This window comes from Anomaloglossus baeobatrachus, chromosome 2 (genome assembly GCF_048569485.1).
Source record: "Anomaloglossus baeobatrachus isolate aAnoBae1 chromosome 2, aAnoBae1.hap1, whole genome shotgun sequence".
NCBI classification, from domain to species: Eukaryota; Metazoa; Chordata; class Amphibia; order Anura; family Aromobatidae; genus Anomaloglossus; species Anomaloglossus baeobatrachus.
This window is the reverse complement of record NC_134354.1, coordinates 359,212,683-359,234,892: the sequence shown is the minus strand read 5'-3', so window position 1 is coordinate 359,234,892 and position 22,210 is coordinate 359,212,683. Positions and strand designations below refer to the sequence as shown.

Genomic DNA, 22,210 nt, shown 5'->3' with positions numbered 1-22,210 from the left:
TTTGCTTAAATTGAAGTTTTTATTGAATGTATTACTTTTTTCTACATAGTTTAGTCATTTGCTTTTGTATTTATGGGAACTATATATTTTAAAACAAATAGGATTTTTATAATATGGGATTATGTTTTCTGCTAAAATGGTCAATAAAAAAGAAACCCAAAATCTTAGTTCTCTTTGTGATGGAAGCCAAAATGTATTGTCATTTGGCAACGAAACCAAGAATTTCACATATTACAAGTCGATAGGAAATTACTTCAACACCAAAAACAGATTGGTTTCACTAGGAAATGAACCCAGGACCTTCTGCGTGTGAAGTAGACGTGATGACCACTACACTATGAAACCTTTGAAATCCTGCAAAGTAATGGCAATTAGAGACGAGTTTTGACCGCCAGGGGAAAAAAAACAAATTCGTAGCTCTGTTGGTGATGGAAGCTAAAACATCTCGTTATTCGGCAACAAATCCAAGAACTTTAAATATTGCAGGCTGATAGGATATTACTTCAACACCAAGAACACATGGGTTTCACTGGGGATTGAACCCAGGACCTTCTGCGTGTAAAGCAGACGTGATTTCCACTACACTATGAAACCATTGAAAGGCTGCAAAGTAATGGCAATTAGAGACGAGTTTTGACCGCCAGGGAAAAAAAAACCAAATTCGTAGCTCTGTTGGTGATGGAAGCCAAAACATCCCATCATTCGGCAACAAAGCCAAGAACTTCATATATTGTAGATTAATTGGGTATTATTTCAACACCAAGAACAGATTGGTTTTACTGGAGATTGAACGCAGGACCTTCTGCGTGTTAAGCAGACGTGATGACCACTACTCTATGAAACCTGATAGAAAGTTACTGTGTATTGGCTAGCAGAGCAGAATTGTGACTGATGGGGCCTTTTTATTGCTGAAGGAAAGTATTTTTGGTTAATGAAACATTTACAATTGTTATTACATATTTTACCAGTTTTATTCCTACAAAGGGAATTTGCTTAAATTGAAGTTTATATTGAATGTGTTACTTTTTTCTCCATAGTTTGGTCTTTTGCTTTTGTATTTATGGGAACTATATATTTTGAAACAAACAGGATTTTTATAACATGGGATTATGTTTTCTGCTAAAATGGTCAATAAAAAAGAAACCCAAAATCGTAGTTCTCTTGGTGATGGAAGCCAAAATATATTATCAGTTGGCAACAAAACAAAGAATTTCATATGTTACAGGTTGATAGCAAATTACTTCAACAGCGAAAACGGCTTGTTTTTACTGGGGATTGAACCCAGGACCTTCTGCGTGTGAAGTAGATGTGATGACGACTCCACTATAAAACCTGTGAAATCCTGCAAAGTAATGGCATTTAGAGACGAGTTTTGACCGCCAGGGGAAAAAAAAAATAGTTTGTAGTTCTGTTTGTGATGGAAGCCAAAACATCCCATCATTCAGCGACAAAGCCGAGAACTTCAAATATTGTAGTTGGATAGCGTATTATTTCAACACTAAGAACAGATTGGTTTTACTAAGGATTGAACCCAGGACCTTCTGCATGTTAAGCAGACGTGATGACCACTACACTATGAAACCTGACGAAAAGTTACTGTGTATTGGCTAGCAGAGCAGAATTGTGACTGACGGGGCCTTTTTATTGCTGAAGGAAAGTATTTTTGGTTAATGAAACATTTACAATTTTTATTACATATTTTACCAGTTTTATTCCTACAAAGGGATTTTGCTTAAAAGGAAGTTTACATTGAATGTGTTACTTTTTTCCACATAGTTTAGTTGTTTGCTTTTGTATTTAAAGGAACTATATATTTTGAAACAAACAGGATTTTTATAATATGGGATTATGTTTTCTGCTAAAATGGTCAATAAAAAAGAAACCCAAAATCGTAGTTCTCTTGGTGATGGAAGCCAAAATATATTATCAGTTGGCAACAAAACAAAGGAGTTCATATGTTACAGGTTGATATCAAATTACTTGAACAGCGAAAACGGCTTGTTTTTACTGGGGATTGAACCCAGGAACTTCTGCGTGTGAAGTAGATGTGATGACGACTCCACTATGAAACCTGTGAAATCCTGCAAAGTAATGGAATTTAGAGACGAGTTTTGACCGCCAGGGAAAAAAAAAAATAATTTGTAGTTCTGTTTGTGATGGAAGCCAAAACGTCCCGTCATTCGGCAACAAAGCCGAGAACTTCATATATTGTAGTTGGATAGCGTATGATTTCAACACTAAGAACAGATTGGTTTCACTGGTGATTGAACCCAGGACCTTCTGCGTGTTAAGCAGACGTGATGACCACTACACTATGAAACCTGACGAAAAGTTACTGTGTATTGGCTAGCAGAGCAGAATTGTGACTGACGGGGCCTTTTTTTATTGCTGAAGGAAAGAATTTTTGGTTAATGAAACATTTACAATTATTATTACATATTTTACCAGTTTTATTCCTACAAAGGGATTTTGCTTAAATTGAAGCTTATATTGAATGTGTTACTTTTTTCTCCATAGTTTGGTCTTTTGCTTTTGTATCTATGGGAACTATATATTTTGAAACAAATAGGATTTTTATAATATGGGATTATGTTTTCTGCTAAAATGGTCAATAAAAAAGAAACCCAAAATCGTAGTTCTCTTTGTGATGGAAACCAAAATGTATTGTCATTTGGCAACGAAACCAAGAGTTTCACATATTACAAGTCGATAGGAAATTACTTCAACACCAAAAACAGATTGGTTTCACTGGGGATTGAAACCAGGACCTTCTGCGTGTGAAGCAGACGTGATGACCACTACACTATGAAACCTTTGAAATTCTGCAAAGTAATGGCAGTTAGAGACGAGTTTTGCCTGCCAGGGGAAAAAAAACAAATTCGTAGCTCTGTTGGTGATGGAAGCTAAAACATCCCATTATTCGGCAACAAAGCCAGGAACTTTATATAATGCAGGTTGATACGGGATTATTTCAACACCAAGAACACATTGGTTTCACTGGGGATTGAACCCAGAACCTTCTGCGTGTAAAGCAGACGTGATTTCCACTACACTATGAAACCTTTGAAAGCTTGCAAAGTAATGGCAATTAGAGACGAGTTTTGACCGCCAGGGAAAAAAAAAACAAATTCATAGCTCTGTTGGGGATGGAAGCCAAAACATCCCATCATTCAGCAACAAATCCAAGAACTTCCTATATTGTAGTTTAATTGATTATTATTTGAACACCAAGAACATATTTTTGGTTCATGAAACATTTACAATTATTATTACATATTTTACCAGTTTTATTCCTACAAAGGGATTTTGCTTAAATTGAAGTTTATATTGAATGTGTTACTTTTTTCTCCATAGTTTGGTCTTTTGCTTTTGTATTTATGGGAACTATATATTTTGAAACAAATAGGATTTTTATAATATGGGATTATGTTTTCTGCTAAAATGGTCAATAAAAAAGAAACCCAAAATCGTAGTTCTCTTGGTGATGGAAGCCAAAATATATTATCAGTTGGCAACAAAAAAAATGATTTCATATGTTACAGGTTGATAGCAAATTACTTGAACAGCGAAAACGGCTTGTTTTTACTGGGGATTGAACCCAGGACCTTCAGCGTGTGAAGTAGACGTGATGACGACTCCACTATGAAACCTGTGAAATCCTGCAAAATAATGGCATTTAGAGACGAGTTTTGACCGCCAGGGGAAAAAAAAAATAGTTTGTAGTTCTGTTTGTGATGGAAGCCAAAACTTCCCGTCATTCGGCAACAAAGCCGAGAACTTCATATATTGTAGTTGGATAGCGTATGATTTCAACACTAAGAACAGATTGGTTTCACTGGGGATTGAACCCAGGACCTTCTGCGTGTTAAGCAGACGTGATGACCACTACATTATGAAACCTGATGAAAAGTTACTGTGTATTGGCTACAGAGCAGAATTGTGACTGACGGGGCCTTTTTATTGCTGAAGGAAAGTATTTTTGGTTAATGAAACATTTACAATTATTATTACATATTTTACCAGTTTTATTCCTACAAAGGGATTTTGCTTAAATTGAAGTTTATATTGAATGTGTTACTTTTTTCTCCATAGTTTGGTCTTTTGCTTTTGTATTTATGGGAACTATATATTTTGAAACAAATAGGATTTTTATAATATGGGATTATGTTTTCTGGTAAAATGGTCAATAAAAAAGAAACCCAAAATCGTAGTTCTCTTTGTGATGGAAGCCAAAATGTATTGTCATTTGGCAACGAAACCAAGAATTTTACATATTACAAGTCGATAAGAAATTACTTCAACACCAAAAACAGATTGGTTTCACTGGGGATTGAACCAAGGACCTTCTGCGTGTGAAGCAGACGTGATTTCCACTACACTATGAAACCTTTGAAAGCCTGCAAAGTAATGGCAATTAGAGACGAGTTTTGACCGCCAGGGGAAAAAAAGACCAAATTCGTAGCTCTGTTGGGGATGGAAGCCAAAACATCCCATCATTCGGCAACAAAGCCAAGAACTTCATATATTGTAGTTTAATTGAGTATTATTTCACCACCAAGAACAGATTGGTTTTACTGGTGATTGAACGCAGGACCTTCTGCGTGTTAAGCAGACGTGATGACCACTACTCTATGAAACCTTAAGGAAAGTTACTGTGTATTGGCTAGCAGAGCAGAATTGTGACTGACGGGGCCTTTTTATTGCTGAAGGAAAGTATTTTTGGTTAATGAAACATTTACAATTTTTATTACATATTTTACCAGTTTTATTCCTACAAAGGGATTTTGCTTAAAAGGAAGTTTACATTGAATGTGTTACTTTTTTCCACATAGTTTAGTTGTTTGATTTTGTATTTAAAGGAACTATATATTTTGAAGCAAACAGGATTTTTATAATATGGGATTATGTTTTCTGCTAAAATGGTCAATAAAAAAGAAACCCAAAATCGTAGTTATCTTGGTGATGGAAGCCAAAATATATTATCAGTTGGCAACAAAAGAAAGAATTTCATATGTTACAGGTTGATAGCAAATTACTTCCCATCATTCGGCAACAAAGCCAAGAACTTCATATATTGTAGTTTAATTGAGTATTATTTCAACACCAAGAACAGATTGGTTTTACTGGGGATTGAGCGCAGGACCTTCTGCGTGTTAAGCAGACGTGATGACCACTACTCTATGAAACCTGATGGAAAGTTACTGTGTATTGGCTAGCAGAGCAGAATTGTCACTGACGGGGCCTTTTTATTGCTGAAGGAAAGTATTTTTTGTTAATGAAACATTTACAATTTTTATTACATATTTTACCATTTTTATTCCTACAAAGGGATTTTGCTTAAAAGGAAGTTTACATTGAATGTGTTACTTTTTCCACATAGTTTAGTTGTTTTCTTTTGTATTTAAAGGAACTATATATTTTGAAACAAACAGGATTTTTATAATATGGTATTATGTTTTCTGCTAAAATGGTCAATAAAAAAGAAACCCAAAATCGTAGTTCTCTTGGTGATAAAAGCCAAAATATATTATCAGTTGGCAACAAAACCAAGAATTTCATATATTACAGGTTCATAGCAAATTACTTCAACAGCGAAAATGGCTTGTTTTTACTGGGGATTGAACCCAGGTCCTTCTGCGTGTGAAGTAGACGTGATGACCACTCCACTATGGAACCTGTGAAATCCTGCAAAGTAATGGCATTTAGAGACGAGTTTTGACCGCCAGGGGAAAAAAAAAAAAATAATTTGTAGTTCTGTTTGTGATGGAAGCCAAAACATACCGTCATTCGGCAACAATGCCGAGAACTTCATATATTGTAGTTAGATAGCGTATTATTTCAACACTAAGAACAGATTGGTTTCACTGGGGATTGAACCCAGGACCTTCTGCGTGTTAAGCAGACGTGATGACAACTACACTATAAAACCTGACGAAAAGTTACTGTGTATTCGCTAGCAGAGCAGAATTGTGACTGACGGGGCCTTTTTATTGCTGAAGGAAAGATTTTTTGGTTAATGAAACATTTACAATTATTATTACATATTTTACCAGTTTTATTCCTACAAAAGGATTTTGCTTAAATTGAAGTTTATATTGAATGTGTTACTTTTTTCTCCATAGTTTGGTCTTTTGCTTTTGTATTTATGGGAACTATATATTTTGAAACAAATAGGATTTTTATAATATGGGATTATGTTTTCTGCTAAAATGGTCAATAAAAAAGAAACCCAAAATCGTAGTTCTCTTTGTGATGGAAGCCAAAATGTATTGTCATTTGGCAATGAAACCAAGAATTTCACATATTACAAGTCGATAGGAAATTACTTCAACACCAAAAACAGATTGGTTTCACTGGGGATTAAACCCTGGACTTACTGCGTGTTAAGCAGACGTGATGACCACTACACTATGAAACCTTTGAAATCCTGCAAAATAATGGCAATTAGAGATGAGTTTTGACCGCCAGGGGAAAAAAACTAATTCGTAACTCTGTTGGTGATGGAAGCTAAAACATCCCGTTATTCGGCAACAAAGCCAAGAACTTTATATACGGCAGGTTGATAGGGGATTATTTCAACACCAAGAACACATGGGTTTCACTGGGGATTGAACCCAGGACCTTCTGCGTGTAAATCAGACGTGATTTCCACTACACTATGAAACCTTTGAAAGCCTGCAAAGTAATGGCAATTAGAGACGAGTTTTAACCGCCAGGGAAAAAAAAAACAAATTCGTAGCTCTGTTGGGGATGGAAGCCAAAACATCCCATCATTCGGAAACAAAGCCAAGAACTTCATATATTGTAGTTTAGTTGAGTATTATTTCAACACCAAGAACAGATAGGTTTTACTGGGGATTAAACGTAGGACCTTCTGCGTGTTAAGCAGACGTGATGACCACTACTCTATGAAACCTGATGGAAAGTTACTGTGTATTGGCTAGCAGAGCAGAATTGTGACTGACGGGGCCTTTTTATTGCTGAAGGAAAGTATTTTTGGTTAATGAAACATTTACAATTTTTATAACATATTTTACCAGTTTTATTCCTACAAAGGGATTTTGCTTAAAAGGAAGTTTACATTGAATGTGTTACTTTTTTCCACATAGTTTAGTTGTTTGCTTTTGTATTTAAAGGAACTATATATTTGGAAACAAACAGGATTTTTATAATATGGGATTATGTTTTCTGCTAAAATGGTCAATAAAAAAGAAACCCAAAATCGTAGTTCTCTTGGTGATAAAAGCCAACATATATTATCAGTTGGCAACAAAACCAAGAATTTCATATATTACAGGTTCATAGCAAATTACTTCAACAGCGAAAACTGCTTGTTTTTACTGGGGATTGAACCCAGGTCCTTCTGCGTGTGAAGTAGACGTGATGACCACTCCACTATGAAACCTGTGAAATCCTGCAAAGTAATGGCATTTAGAGACGAGTTTTGACCGCCAGGGGAAAAAAAAAAAAATAATTTGTAGTTCTGTTTGTGATGGAAGCCAAAACATACCGTCATTCGGCAACAATGCCGAGAACTTCATATATTGTAGTTAGATAGCGTATTATTTCAACACTAAGAACAGATTGGTTTCACTGGGGATTGAACCCAGGACCTTCTGCATGTTAAGCAGACGTGATGACCACTACACTATGAAACCTGACAAAAAGTTACTGTGTATTCGCTAGCAGAGCAGAATTGTGACTGACGGGGCCTTTTTATTGCTGAAGGAAAGTATTTTTGGTTAATGAAACATTTACAATTATTATTACATATTTTACCAGTTTTATTCCTACAAAAGGATTTTGCTTAAATTGAAGTTTATATTGAATGTGTTACTTTTTTCTCCATAGTTTGGTCTTTTGCTTTTGTATTTATGGGAACTATATATTTTGAAACAAATAGGATTTTTATAATATGGGATTATGTTTTCTGCTAAAATGGTCAATAAAAAAGAAACCCAAAATCGTAGTTCTCTTTGTGATGGAAGCCAAAATGTATTGTCATTTGGCAACGAAACCAAGAATTTCACATATTACAAGTCGATAGGAAATTACTTCAACACCAAAAACAGATTGGTTTCACTGGGGATTAAACCCTGGACTTACTGCGTGTTAAGCAGACGTGATGACCACTACACTATGAAACCTTTGAAATCCTGCAAAATAATGGCAATTAGAGATGAGTTATGACCGCCAGGGGAAAAAAACAAATTCGTAGCTCTGTTGGTGATGGAAGCTAAAACATCCCGTTATTCGGCAACAAAGCCAAGAACTTTATATACTGCAGGTCGATAGGGGACTATTTCAACACCAAGAACACATGGGTTTCACTGGGGATTGAACCCAGGACCTTCTGCGTGTAAATCAGACGTGATTTCCACTACACTATGAAACCTTTGAAAGCCTGCAAAGTAATGGCAATTAGAGACGAGTTTTGACCGCCAGGGAAAAAAAAACCAAATTCGTAGCTCTGTTGGGGATGGAAGCCAAAACATCCCATCATTCGGAAACAAAGCCAAGAACTTCATATATTGTAGTTTAATTGAGTATTATTTCGACACCAAGAAAAGATAGGTTTTACTGGGGATTGAACGCAGGACCTTCTGCGTGTTAAGCAGACGTGATGACCACTACTCTATGAAACCTGATGGAAAGTTACTGTGTATTGGCTAGCAGAGCAGAATTGTGACTGACGGGGCCATTTTATTGCTGAAGGAAAGTATTTTTGGTTAATGAAACATTTACAATTTTTATTACATATTTTACCAGTTTTATTCCTACAAAGGGATTTTGCTTAAAAGGAAGTTTACATTGAATGAGTTACTTTTTTCCACATAGTTTAGTTGTTTGCTTTTGTATTTAAAGGAACTATATATTTGGAAACAAACAGGATTTTTATAATATGGGATTATGTTTTCTGCTAAAATGGTCAATAAAAAAGAAACCCAAAATCGTAGTTCTCTTTGTGAGTTAAGCCAAAATATATTATCAGTTGGCAACAAAACCAATAATTTCATATATTACAGGTTCATAGCAAATTACTTCAACAGCGAAAACGGCTTGTTTTTACTGGGGATTGAACCAAGGTCCTTCTGCGTGTGAAGTAGACGTGATGACCACTCCACTATGAAACCTGTGAAATCCTGCAAAGTAATGGCATTTAGAGACGAGTTTTGACCGCCAGGGGAAAAAAAAAAAATAATTTGTAGTTCTGTTTGTGATGGAAGCCAAAACATACCGTCATTCGGCAACAATGCCGAGAACTTCATATATTGTAGTTAGATAGCGTATTATTTCAACACTAAGAACAAATTGGTTTCACTGGGGATTGAACCCAGGACCTTCTGCGTGTTAAGCAGACGTGATGACCACTACACTATGAAACCTGACAAAAAGTTACTGTGTATTCGCTAGCAGAGCAGAATTGTGACTGACGGGGCCTTTTTATTGCTGAAGGAAAGTATTTTTGGTTAATGAAACATTTACAATTATTATTACATATTTTACCAGTTTTATTCCTACAAAAGGATTTTGCTTAAATTGAAGTTTATATTGAATGTGTTACTTTTTTCTCCATAGTTTGGTCTTTTGCTTTTGTATTTATGGGAACTATATATTTTGAAACAAATAGGATTTTTATAATATTGGATTATGTTTTCTGCTAAAATGGTCAATAAAAAAGAAACCCAAAATCGTAGTTCTCTTGGTGATGGAAGCCAAAATATATTATCAGTTGGCAACAACACCAAGAATTTCATATATTACAGGTTGATAGCAAATTACTTCAACAGCGAAAACGGCTTGTTTTTACTGGGGATTGAACCCAGGACCTTCTGCGTGTGAAGTAGACGTGATGACGACTCCACTATGAAACCTGTGAAATCCTGCAAAGTAATGGCATTTAGAGACGAGTTTTGACCGCCAGGGGAAAAAAAAAAAATAATTTGTAGTTCTGTTTGTGATGGAAGCCAAAACATCCCGTCATTCGGCAACAAAGCCGAGAACTTCATATATTGGAGTTGGATAGCGTATTATTTCAACACTAAGAACAGATTGGTTTCACTGGGGATTGAACCCAGGACTAGAGATGAGCGAACCGGTCGCAGTTCGGCTCGAGTCGGTTCGCCGAACGGGGGTCCCGTTCGAGTTCGGTTCGTCGAACGTTCGACGAATCGAACTCGAACCAATAGGCTATAATAAGAGGCAATCACAAACACATAAAAATGCATTATAAATGTACACAAACAGTTAATAAACATTGCCATAACACTTACCGGTCCCCGCGATCCCTCCTGTACTCTGTGTCCTGCCGCTATTCCATCCAATGATCGCTGAATCCTCCCCGTGACCAGCACTGCCAGCTGAGATGCAGGACCTATCATGACGTCAAAATAGCCATGTGACCAGTCACGTGTCTATTATCTCATTGGCTACAGACTGGTCACATGACTATGACGCGTCATGTAGGACCTGCGAGTGCATCTCTCCGGTACACGGTGCACATATGTGTATCGCCGTGTACCGGCGACATGCTCTAGCACACGGTCGACTCCCCGTTCCGTTAGGAACCGGCTGACACAGCCGGTCATTAATAGAGATCACTGTTGCCATAGCAACGCAGTTAGCGGTGACGTCACCGCTAACCGCGGCTCCGAGAGCACCGTTGCTATGGTAACGCGTCTGTCAGCATTACCGCTGTTACCGCTGACAGCCAGCACTGATCACTCACGGAGTGAAGGCTGCACGCTGTTTCCCAATTGTAGTGAGGATTGTAGTGAGGATGAGGTTCCTCAGCCCCAAGTGATGAGCTGGGTAATCTCATCCTCACTACAATCGTCACTACTACTACACTAGTGAGGATTGTAGTGAGGATGAGGTTCCTCAGCCCCAAGTGATGAGCTGGGTAAACTCTTCCTCACTACAATCGTCACTACTACTACACTAGTGATGATTGTAGTGAGGATGAGGTTCCTCAGCCCCAAGTGATGAGCTGGGTAAACTTATCCTCACTACAATCGTCACTACTACTACACTAGTGAGGATTGTAGTGAGGATGAGGTTCCTCAGCCCCAAGTGATGAGCTGGGTAAACTCATCCTCACTACAATCATCACTACTACTACACTAGTGAGGATTGTAGTGAGGATGAGGTTCCTCAGCCCCAAGTGATGAGCTGGTGAACCTCATCCTCACTACAATCGTCACTACTACTACACTAGAAAGAAAGAAGACAGAAGAGCAGGATCGTGGAGGGCTGACAGGGGGTAATAAAGATGGAGTCTCTAATGTGTCTGTGTATTTATTTCTATTAAAGTATTTTTTTCTCTGTGTGGTGTTTTTTTTTAACCCTTTATTGGAGATTCTTAATGGCCGGGTCAAACGTGCCTGACATTAAGAATCTCTGGCTTAATACTGGCTAGTAAATCAAAGCCAGTATTAACTCATGATTACCCAACAAGCCACCCGGCTTCAGGGCTGTTGGAAGAGTTGGATACAGCGCCAGATGATGGCGCTTCTATGAGAGCGCCATTTTCTGGGACGGCTGCGGACTGAAATTCGCAGCAGAGGCGCCCAGAAACCTCGGGCTAACCTGTGCTGCGGATTCCAATCCCCAGCTGCCTAGTTGTACCCGGCTGGACACAAAAAATGGGACGAAGCCCACGTCATTAGTTTTTTAATTATTTCATGAAATAAGTGAAATAATTAAAAAAAACGGGCTTCCCTATATTTTTGGTTCCCAGCCGGGTACAAATAGGCAACTGGGGGTTGGAGGCAGCCCGTGGCTGCCTGCTGTACCTCGCTAGCATACAAAAATATGGCAAAGCCCACGTCATTTTTTTGGTGGGCAAAAAAATTCTGCATACAGTCCTGGATGGAGTATGCTGAGCCTTGTAGTTCTGCAGCTGCTGTCTGCTCTTCTCCATACAGACACACAGCAGCTGCAGAACTACAAGGCTCAGCATACTCCATCCAGGACTGTATGCAGAAGTTTTTTGCCCCCTGAAAAAATTATGTGGGCTTCGCCATATTTTTGTATGTTAGCCAGGTACAGCAGGCAGGTACGGCTGCCCCCAACCCCCAGTTGCCTATTTGTACCCGGCTGGGAACCAAAAATAAAGGGAAGCCCTTTTTTTATTATTTCATGAATTTCATTAAATAATTAGAAAACAAATGACGTAGGCTTCGCCAACCATTTTTGCGTCCAGCCAGGTACAACTAGGCAGCTGGGGATTGGAATCCGCAGCACAGGTTGGCCTGAGCTTTCTGGGCCCCACTGCTGCGAATTGCAGTCTGCAGCCGCCTCAGAAAATGGCATTTTCAAAGAAGCGCCATCTTCTGGCGCTGTATCCAACTCTTCCAGCACCTGCCTGCTATACCTGGCTAGCATACAAAAATATGGCGAAGCTCACGTCCTTTTTTTGTAGTTTTTTGGCAAAAAAAATAAAAAATGCTTCCCTGGATTTTCCATTGCCAGTGAAGGTAACACCAAGCAGTGGGGGTTAGCAGCCAGTAGCTGCTTGGATTACCCTTACCTAGCAATACAAAAAATGCAGCGGGAGCCCATATATATTTTTTTTAATTATTTATTTAAATAACTAAAAACAAAATGGGCTTCCCTGTATTTTGATTGCTGGACATCACAGTGCTGTAAAAATAAATCTTTAAAAAAATGACGTAGCGCTCCGCGGTATTTTTGATTCTCAGTGCAGATAAAGCAGACAGCTATGGGTTGCCACCCCAGTCTGCCTGCCGTTACCTTGGTTGGCAATCAAAATACAGGGAAGCCCATTAATTTTTTCTATTTAAAAAATAGTTAAAAAAAAATGACGTTGGGTCCCCCCATTTTTGATAGCCAGCTAAGGTAAAGCAGACGGTTGTAGCCTGAAAACCACAGCTGGCAGCTTTACCGTGGTTGGGGATCCAATGTGGAGGTCCCCTCAGGCTCTTTTTTATAATTATTTTATAAATATTAATAATTACACAATAAAAGTAGGGTCCCCCCCAAATTGGATCACCAGCCAAGGTAAAGCGGACAGCTGTGGTCTGGTATTCTCAGGGTGGGAAGGTACATAGTTATTGGGCCTTCACAGCCTAAAAATAGCAGGCCGCAGGCACCCCAGACGTGGCGCATCCACTAGATGCGCCAATCCTGGCGCTTCACCCCAGCTCATCCCGTGCCCTGGTGCAGTGGCAAACGGGGTAATAAATCGGGTTGATACTAGCTGTAAAGTCACCTGAGATCAAGCCCAGCAGTTTGTGATGTTATGGCGTCTATTAGATACCCAACATCATAAACTGTCAGTACTAACAAAAAAAAAAAATCGACAAAAGAAATTTATTTGAAAAAACAGTCCCCAAAACATTTCCTCTTTCACCAATTTATTGTAAGAAAAAAAATAAAGGGGTCCCACGACGACTCTGGACTGTCTAGAATATGGGGGGGAGACACTCAGGGAACGTATCCCCCATTTTCTAGGAGTGCGGACCCTTCATGTGAGGAGTGTGGGTGCAATGAATCTGCACTCACTCTCCCCAGGTCCACAGCAGCAGAGTCCATGTCGTAATGGTTGCTACCAAAGCTGCAATGCCCTGCTCATGAGGTAAGGGCATGCCTAATCAGGAGAACTACTGTAGAGGAAGCTCTGCTCACTGGTATATAGGTGCTCAGAGGTAATAATAGATAAAATTAGTGAGTAGCCTCGGCACTCTAAATCTCCCAGACTAAGTCAGTAAGTCACAACGGATAGTAATGCAAAATCACTCTTTATTGGTCCGTATTAAGAAAAAAAAATTTTTCATAAGCATATATGTTTTTGTCCAAAACAAGTTACAAATGACGTTTCGGCCTGAGCCTTCGTCAGATTGGACTTATCTGCATGTAATCATGAAAAATGACAATAATCAGTATCACATAAGAGTGAGAGAACAATAACATAAACTTGAACAATGTAGAGGTACAATTGGGATGCAGCAAAAAAATTGCAACACAGCAAGAAATGAAACACATGATACAAATGTCATAATACAGTACAAGGACAATATAGTAATGACAAATATGGGGTCAGAGTAGGCTTAGACAGCTCTGGTACGAAAAAGATGTCAATCATAAAGTAACATGTGCAGTAGGTGTAGAGCTACAGTATGCATGGCAGAGCTAATGAGTAGACCGACCATAGAAAAAGAACGGAGAAAAAGTGGAGAAAAAGTGGAGAAAAAATGGATAAAAAGTGGAGAAAAAGTGAAGAAAAAGTGGAGAAAAAGTGGAGAAAAAGTGGAGAAAAAGTGGAGAAAAAATGGATAAAAAGTGGATAAAAAGTGGAGAAAAAAATGGATAAAAAGTGGAGAAAAAGTGGAGAAAAAGTGGAGAAGTGGAGAAGAAGTGGAGAAAAAGTGGAGAAAAAGTGGAGCACCCTTTGGTGCCTTTCATGTGGCACTAAGGGGTGCTTAGCTTTGTATTTAGCCAAAAAATGAAAACAAAATGACGTAGGGTTCCCCCTAGTTTTGTAGCCAGCTAGGGTAAAGCAGACGGCTGCAGCCTGCAGGCCACAGCTGGCAACCTCACCTTGGCTGGTAATCCAAAACTGAGGGCACCCCACGCTGTTATTTTAAATTAAATAAATAATTAAAAAAAAAAACACGTAGGGGTCCCCAAAATTGGATCACCAGCCAAGGTAAAGCAGACAGCTGAGGCCTGATATTCTCAGACTAGGGAGGTCCATGGTTATTGGACTCTCCCCAGCCTAAAAATAGCAGGCCGCAGCCGCCCCAGAAGTGGCGCATCCATTAGATGCGCCAATCCTGGTGCTTCGCCCCAGCTCATCCCGCGCCCTGGTGCGGTGGCAAACGGGGTAATATATGGGGTTAATACCAGATGTGTAATGTCACCTGGCATTAAGCCCTGGGGTTGGTGAGGTCAGGCGTCTATCAGATACCCGACATCACCAACCCAGTCAGTAATAAAAAAAAATAGACGACAAACACATTTTTATTTGAAAAAACACTCCCCAAAACATTAACTCTTTAACCAATTTATTAGAATGAAAAACAAATCCAGGTCTGGTGTAATCCAAGGGGTTGCCATGACGATCCACACTGTCCCAGTCAATGAAGATCAGGATGTTCCCCATTGGCTGGGAGAGCAGTGCAGTGACCTGAGCTAACATCAATGGGTCAGCCCAGGTCACTGCAGGGGATGACAAGTGCTGCTGTCAGCGAGGTACATTACCTGCGCTGATCTCCAGCACACTGACAGCCCCTGTCACTGAGTTCAATGACCGCCGCCTTCACAGCCAAGAATCGCGAGAGGCCCGTGACGTCACCGCTAGTCAGTCTCGGGTTGGAAGCGAGAGAAGGTGATGTGACAAGCGGCGGCCGTGAAGGACAGTGACAGCGCTGAGGTCGGGATGGCGGGACTTCATCACCGCAGGCAGGGCCGGCTCCAGGTTTTTGTGGGCCCCGGGCGGAAGAGTCCCAGTGGGCCCCATAAACACGCAGACACACACACATACACAGATACATACACGTACATATACATATTTAAAGGCAAGCTCACAAAAATACATATAAACAGACAAATCTATACAGTCATATACACTGACATACATAGATACACATCATACATGCATACATACAGAGACACACACTGCTATGCTGCATACATACATACATACAGACACACACATACTGCTCTGCATGCATACATACATATAGACAGACACACACACACTGCTCTGCTACATACATACATATAGACAGACACACACATACTGCTCTGCTGCATACATAAATACAGACACACACACACACACTGCTCTGCTGCATACATACATACAAACAGACACGCATACTGCTCTGCTGCATACATACATGCATACATACATACAAACAGACACGCATACTGCTCTTCTGCATACATACATACATACATACATACATACAGACAGACACGCATACTGCTCTGCATGCATACATACAGACACGCATACTGCTCTGCTGCATACATACATGCATAGATACAGACAGACACGCATATTGCCCTGCTGCATACATATATACATACATACAGACACGCATACTACTCTGCTACATATATACATACATACATAGACACGCATACTGCTCTGCGGCATATATACATACATACAGACACGCATACTACTCTGCTACATATATACATACATACATAGACACGCATACTGCTCTGCTGCATATATACATACATACATACAGACACGCATACTACTCTGCTACATATATACATACATACATAGACACGCATACTGCTCTGCTGCATATATACATACATACATATAGACACGCATACTGCTCTGCTGCATATATACATACATACATACAGACACGTATACTGCTCTGCTGCATACATACATGCATACATACAGACACGCATACTGCTCTGCTGCATACATACATGCATACATACAGACACGAATACTGCTCTGCTGCATACATACATGCATACATACAGACAGACACGCATATTGCTCTGCTGCATATATATATACATACATACAGACACGCATACTACTCTGCTACATATATACATACATACATACAGACACGCATACTGCTCTGCTGCATATATATATACATACACGCATACTGCTCTGCTACATATATACATACATACAGACACGTATACTGCTCTGCTGCATACATACATGCATACATACAGACAGACACGCATATTGCTCTGCTGCATATATATATACATACAGACACGCATACTACTCTGCTACATATATACATACATACATACAGACACGCATACAGCTCTGCTGCATATATACATACATACACGCATACTGCTCTGCTGCATATATACATACATACATACATACAGACATGCATACTGCTCTGCTACATATATACATACATACAGACACGTATACTGCTCTGCTGCATACATACATGCATACATACAGACAGACACGCATACTACTCTGCTACATATATACATACATACATACAGACACGCATACTGCTCTGCTGCATATATACATACATACACACATACTGCTCTGCTGCATATATACATACATACATACATACACGCATACTGCTCTGCTGAATATATACATACATACAGACACGCATACTGCTCTGCTGCATACATACATACATACATACAGACACATATACTGCTCTGCTGCATACATACATACATACATACAGACACGCATACTGCTCTGCTGCATATATACATACATACACGCATACTGCTCTGCTGCATATATACATACATACATACAGACACTCATACTGCTCTGCTGCATATATACATACATACATACGGACACGCATACTGCTCTGCTGCATATATACATACATACATACATACAGACACGTATACTGCTCTGCTGCATACATACATGCATACATACAGACACGCATATTGCTCTGCTGCATATATATATACATAGAGACACGCATACTACTCTGCTACATATATACATACATACAGACACGTATACTGCTCTGCTGCATACATACATGCATATATACAGACAGACACGCATATTGCTCTGCTGCATATATATATACATACATACAGACACGCATACTACTCTGCTACATATATACATACATACATACATACAGACACGCATACTGCTCTGCTGCATATATACATACATACAGACACGCATACTGCTCTGCTGCATATATACATACATACATACAGACACACATACTGCTCTGCTGCATACATACATGCATACATACAGACAGACACGCATATTGCTCTGCTGCATATATATATACATACAGACACGCATACTACTCTGCTACATATATACATACATACAGACACGTATACTGCTCTGCTGCATACATACATACATGCATACATACAGACAGACACGCATATTGCTCTGCTGCATATATATATACATACATACAGACACGCATACTACTCTGCTAGATATATACATACATACATACAGACACGCATACTGCTCTGCTGCATATATACATACATACAGACACGCATACTGCTCTGCTGCATATATACATACATACAGACACGTATACTGCTCTGCTGCATATATATATACATACATACAGACACGTATACTGCTCTGCTGCATATATACATGCATACATACAGACACGCATACTGCTCTGCTGCATATATACATACATACAGACACGCATACTGCTCTGCTGCATATATACATACAGGTTTTTGTATAGACTGACTGTAGGTTCTTGCTATTTTAATACGGCGAAATGTGGGCCCAGTGATTGAGTATTTAAAACCTTAACTGGGTAATAGTGAGGGGTTTTTTGATCAGTGACTAAGGGGAAAATGGGAGCAAGTGTGACATCCCAGTAATACTGAGAATATTTTAGGTGGCTTTATACTCCCTAGTTATAACTGTGGGGACAATTTAGAATTGGCTAAAACTGCCCGGTCAGTGCTGGGCACTAGTTGGTAGTGATCTATAAATTATTATGCCTTATTATGCCTGCCAAGAGTAAAAAGATGTCTTAAATTGACTATATTGATCGGAGCAGATATTAGTAACGTCTGATCCGTTTTGAGCCGCAATATGCGTGCCAAAGATGGGAAACTATGTACTAACTGAGTTGTGAGTCTACTTAAATTCCGTCCGAATTTCCGGTCTGGGTACTACATCAAAATGTGAACTATTTTTCTGTCTGGGCTGGAGCTGATCCGTCCTTGTTTTTCATGGACAGAAAATGCTATATTAAAATGTCGGACCTACTTTGTATCCCGGACCTTCCGGGTTAAGTTGACCCGCAAGTGCGTTCCACAGACCGGAAATGACACACGATTCAATGCCGGATCTAGTGTAAATCCCGCCCCCACTTCCGGTTACGTCACACATCTCCCGCGGCATTTAAACCCCGTAATCGATCTTGTGCATCACACGTTCCTTGAGGAAGAAGGTGAAACGCGCGTCGGAACAGGAGGGGTGGCGCTACCACGGACACTATATACTGGTTAGTAATGCTATATGCCCATATGACTATATAACCGCATAGCAGTGTCGACCAATGCAAACATGTTGACTGTGGTCAGGTACTAGGAGACCTTGAATTGGGTGGCCGGCAATTCATTGCTTTCCGGTTTTCAGAGATATGGTAAGGGGCGGTTCAGCCTTATATGTCATACTATAATTATATCATATACTAAATGCCTCTCTGAGGACCGGATAATAATATTGCGGCACTAATACTGCTTTGTGGTTTAAATGACCCTGCTAGAATTGGCTATTTACTACCTGACTGCTGGATAAGTAACGCTGCGGCAAGTGTATTGCCGTGTGTTTCACTAGTTGCACAAAGAAGGGCTTGGAAGTGATATTGCCGCTGGGTTGCTTAGGCTAATAACCAACTGTTAAGGGGTGCTTTCCTAAATCTAGGGGCATGATAAATAATTAAACTAGCATACTATGTTAATATGGCTGAGCTATAATCATTATTATTGATTGCATCATTGTGTCCTTATAGTATCCACCTCTGGTTGTGCAGACCTTGCTTATTTTTAACAAGTGTGTTGTTTGTGGTAATAAAATAAAAATAAATTTTTTTTTCATGTTTTGGAACAAAAGCCACTGTGTCGTTTAATTGATAGCTTGGAAAGGTGGTATTCCGTGTTTCTATATAGTAGGCTCCTGCTAGTGTTTAATATTCATGTTTAAATATCTGTTTCATTACAGAGGTTGGTCTTTGGGGGCCATTATGGACTTTAAAGCCAGAGAGTTATCCTGGCGTGATAAAGCGTCTAACATTTTTAAGCAAGGATGCACAACAGATTTTAATAACCCCCGCCCTACTAGTAAAGAACAATGTCTGAAATATAAGAACCTGACCCACAAGAAAATGAAAATTTTGTGGACTAAAATTTCTTTAGAGCATTATATTACCTCCAAGATTGTACCTAGAGGCTTGAGGATCCAGACGTATCCCACGTTCCCATTAGAGGATGAGGAGCTAACTAAGAGGTGGTCAGAAGCGGCTCTTGCCTGCTCCAACAGCTTTATGCAAATTATTGTGGAAAAAAATACAACTACTTTACAATCCCTGGATGGGGAATTAGAGGAAATACAAAAGACTATGGTACAAGAGATTGGTGAAGGAAGTTTTAAGAATTTTCTCACTGAATTGGATAAAGACATAGAAAAATGGGAAACGGAAATAAGTTTACTAAAAGGTAAAAAATATCACAGAGATTTGGCCGATTTTGAGTGTGGAAAGATCTTTAAATGGCAAAATCCAAAACCCAATATCAAAAGTTCCTCCAGAAACATGTCAATATCATCAGCAGCTTCGGCTAGTGAAGGGGAATCTATTTCCAGCGAAGCTGAAGCTTGGGATAAGAGAATATTGAGAAGTAGAGGTGGAGAAAGTGGTAAAAATCAAAACCAATCCAAGATATACCAGCATGATGGCTTTACCAGGGATGATCGACTTAAGGTGATTAATTTGTCTTCTCATATTCTAACTACTCACCAAATTAGGGTGTTGGAAAAAGGTTTATCCTTTTCTCCATCTACCAATATTGACAAATTCACCTTAGTCAAGGATGTGCACCTCTTTGCGCGTAAGATTCTTTTAAAAAAATTTTTTTATCAATCCAAAATAGGAGAATACAGCGTATCAAAAGAGGAACAAGAAGCACTACTAACCTTGAATTCCCTGGCTATAGAGGGTGGCACATCCGATACGGTAAGCCAACTGGATTGTGTGGAAATGAATGACGATAGTGATTTGGGAGCAGGGGGTGGACAGATAATCTTTCCACCGTACCTTTGTCCGAAATCTAAAAGATTTCCACCGTTTTCATCTTGTCCTGCAGTGGACATTTTTGTTAAATTGGTTTCAAAGGAAATTGAGGAACTTGATTACAATAAACATCCACCTTCTAATCTCTCTTACTCTGAAAGGAAGGCCTTGAAGGAACTACAAACTTTATCTGATGTGACCATAAAGCCCGCCGACAAAGGCGGGAACTTGGTCATTTGGCCTAATCAACAATACGAGACCCAAGCTTATAAGCTGCTAAAAAATTCCAAAAATTATACAAAATTGTTCTATAATCCCCTTCAGAAACATCAAGCGGAGCTATTTGAGATATTGGATCAAGCCGTGTATAAGGGGATTATTCCCAAAAAGGTTATGGAGGCATTATTAATATCCAATCCTAGAATGCCTACATTCTATCTCATACCCAAATTGCACAAAAACAACATTGATCCCCCAGGCCGCCCCATTGTATCGGGCAATGGGGGGCTCTGTGAAAGGGTATGTGACCTCATAGAGTTTTATTTACAACCTCTGGTCCTAACTCTTCCATCTCACATTAAGGACACCACCTCTGCTCTGCAGAGGATGGATAATTTGAATATTGGTGATAGTGCCTTAATGGTAACAACGGATGTCGAGGCACTTTACTCCTCAATTAGACACCAAGACGGTATTGAGGCAACTAAGTTCTTTTTGGAATCCAGTAATCTTGATGTCCAATTAATTCAGCTTATTCTAACCCTGTTGGATTATATTCTTTCCCATAACTGTTTTATGTTTAAGAATGAAATCTTTTTGCAAGTACAGGGTACGGCTATGGGGGCTTCCTGTGCCCCCTCTTACGCAAATTTGTTTTTGGGGGCATGGGAGCGATCCATCATTCAGATGGAGCCGGATGAGTCGGTGTGCCTGGTCCAGAATTGGATCAGGTACATAGACGACATCTGGTTTGTCTGGGAGGGGGATACTAATGATTTGGAGAGCTTCATGGATCATCTTAACAACAATAATAAAAACATCTATTTGACGTACAAGTTTGGCCGTACAGTTGAATTCCTAGATGTCATCATACAAGCATCTTTGAGTGGTGATTTAAGTACTAACGTGTTTCGGAAGAAAACTTCCACTAATACGCTACTACACGCGTCCTCTTGCCATCTTCCATCTACTATTAAAAGTATTCCGATTTCACAATTTTTACGAGCAAAAAGAATCTGTTCAACACAAGAAAACTTTAAGGCCCAGGCTAATGAGCTTTCCGATCGTTTTCTAGCCAGAGGATACAGTCGGAGGTGTATACGGAAGGGCTTTAGGAGGGCGAATAACACCTCCAGAAATCAACTGTTGTATTCCACCAATGATAGGGTCAGTAAAGAACAACCAGTGAGGTTAATAACATCGTATAACAACAAATGGAA

At 39.4% G+C, this 22,210-nt stretch overlaps 4 non-coding genes across 4 annotated transcripts; all 4 read right to left on the bottom strand.

Moving 5' to 3' along the window:
* Positions 1 to 521: 521 nt before the first annotated feature.
* Positions 522 to 594, bottom strand: TRNAV-UAC (transfer RNA valine (anticodon UAC)). The gene has a single exon. It is a non-coding gene; the product is annotated as a tRNA-Val (tRNA).
* Positions 595 to 2,989: 2,395 nt separating this feature from the next.
* Positions 2,990 to 3,062, bottom strand: TRNAV-UAC (transfer RNA valine (anticodon UAC)). Its single transcript has one exon. It is a non-coding gene; the product is annotated as a tRNA-Val (tRNA).
* Positions 3,063 to 7,585: 4,523 nt separating this feature from the next.
* TRNAV-AAC (transfer RNA valine (anticodon AAC)) lies at positions 7,586 to 7,658 on the bottom strand. The gene has a single exon. It is a non-coding gene; the product is annotated as a tRNA-Val (tRNA).
* Positions 7,659 to 9,313: 1,655 nt separating this feature from the next.
* On the bottom strand, positions 9,314 to 9,386 carry TRNAV-AAC (transfer RNA valine (anticodon AAC)). Its single transcript has one exon. It is a non-coding gene; the product is annotated as a tRNA-Val (tRNA).
* Between the last annotated feature and the right edge of the window lie 12,824 nt (positions 9,387 to 22,210).